General features: G+C 37.3%; 1 non-coding gene across 1 annotated transcript; it reads right to left on the bottom strand.

The window, feature by feature from the left end:
- Positions 1 to 825: 825 nt before the first annotated feature.
- On the bottom strand, positions 826 to 944 carry LOC145678023 (5S ribosomal RNA). The gene has a single exon (XR_014130167.1). It is a non-coding gene; the product is annotated as a 5S ribosomal RNA (ribosomal RNA).
- Positions 945 to 2,019: the final 1,075 nt, after the last annotated feature.

Genomic DNA, 2,019 nt, shown 5'->3' with positions numbered 1-2,019 from the left:
GGAAAGGCTGCAAAGAAGGCTGGTAAAGCCCAAAAGAATATCTCCAAGGGAGATAAGAAGAAGAAGAGGAGGAGGAAGGAGAGCTATGCCATTTACATCTACAAAGTTTTGAAGCAAGTGCATCCTGACACTGGCATATCTAGCAAAGCTATGAGTATCATGAACAGCTTTGTTAATGACATCTTCGAGCGTATTGCTGCTGAAGCTTCTCGTTTGGCCCATTACAATAAGCGGTCAACTATCACCAGCCGGGAAATCCAAACAGCTGTGCGCCTTCTTTTGCCTGGTGAACTTGCCAAGCACGCTGTAAGTGAGGGTACGAAGGCTGTTACCAAGTACACAAGCTCTAAGTAAAAATCTTCTTCAAGATTTTTCATTTCAAACGGTCCTTGTCAGGACCAACACATTATTCGAAAGAGTTAAATCACGAAATTTGCTTCATTCTGTTATGTAGAAACACCTTGAAATCCAATTTCTATATGCTGTTAGTAAAAAAGTAAAGCACATAGCGGAGATGTGTCGTGCTTGTATACGAAAGGCATTTACTCGCCGGAGATCTACACTTAGTCATAATAATTTACTTTTAAAAAGTGGTAATACATTCCGTGTTAAGTATAGTAGTAGGTGCACACGGATCGGAAATCAGGTTATTTTAATGTGCCGTGCAAATAAACAGGCTGTTAGTGTAAGAAATAGTGGGTATAACGCTTAGAATATCGATTAATCGCTATGAAATAATGTTGATAAATTATCTCTTGAAAGTACTATAAAATTAATGTTTCTAGTATTTTCGTACTTGAAGGATAATGAAATTTGAAAAAGAGATGCCAACAGCACCTGGTGTTCCCAGGCGGTCACCCATCCAAGTACTGACCAGGCCCGATGCTGCTTGACTTCGGTGATCGGACGAGAACCGGTATATTCAGCATGGTATGGCCGTTGGCAACTACCTTTTCTTCAATGTCCTGTTAAGGAAGTATGTTTTAAGTAAGAATTGACATTATTAACTATAAAGGCAAGCATATTAACGTCGTTAACATTACTTGGAATATACTAATATTCGAATAAATATTTGAATGTTCGAATGATGAGTGATTCGGATGTTCATAGTGCCACTATGTCCTATCGAGTTTACTATCACGAACCACGTATGAAATTGTATATAAATAAATAAAAATAAATCCTTTATTAAGTATTGATTACAGGAAAAAGGCAAACTTACATTCTTTAATGTACACAATGAAATGTATGAAAGATATTTTTAAGATATGTTTCACTTACCCTTTATAACGCAAGGTAGTTTTCAGTGTAGCATCCTCTTCAGCTGCGAGATAACGTAAGGCAGATGATCATTCAGTCGTGAAGCACTAAAATGTAATATACATTTTAACTATTATCGATAAGAATTATTTACTGCAGGGATGCAAATAAAGTGAGGCAAATTAGTAAATAAAAACCGATACTGTAACTGATAATGTAATTACGTATCTGTATTAGTTGTATATACAGTAATCGCACGATTATCCGCGGAGTTGGATGTTGGCATAATCGCGCATAATCAGCAGTATGAGCAGAAAAGGGAAATGAAATGAAATCTTTAGATTTACGTCGCATACTTATACCGGTTACGCTAAAGGAGACGGTGATGATGAGTACTGAATGAAGAAAGTGGGAGGAAACGGGAGAAACCCGAGAAAACCCATGAGCACGGTCTTTATGCACGACAAAGTTCACACGGCACGAGCTGGGATTGAACCAGGGACCCCAAGCACCGGAGGCCAAAAAAGGGACAAAAAGTCTTTCGTGCAACTTTCGTTTTCGGTAAAAAGTTTACACATAATTTAGAAAGAGTAGTTTTCTGGTCTTTTTATTTCACAAGTTGGTTCATGTCTATATTTTTTACATGCATAAAAAATTTTTCAACTCCCTTGCTTAGTTCCTGTTAAAGACCTCTACCTCTGATTGTATTTTTTGCACATATTCTTATTGTTTTCAGACAACATTTCTAAGAGCGTAATT

The sequence above is a fragment of the Thermobia domestica genome, unplaced genomic scaffold (genome assembly GCF_964235325.1).
Source record: "Thermobia domestica unplaced genomic scaffold, izTheDome1.hap1.1 HAP1_SCAFFOLD_1723, whole genome shotgun sequence".
Lineage (NCBI taxonomy): Eukaryota > Metazoa > Arthropoda > Insecta > Zygentoma > Lepismatidae > Thermobia > Thermobia domestica.
Note: the sequence above shows the minus strand (reverse complement) of the source record. Positions and strands in the feature narration are given on the sequence as shown.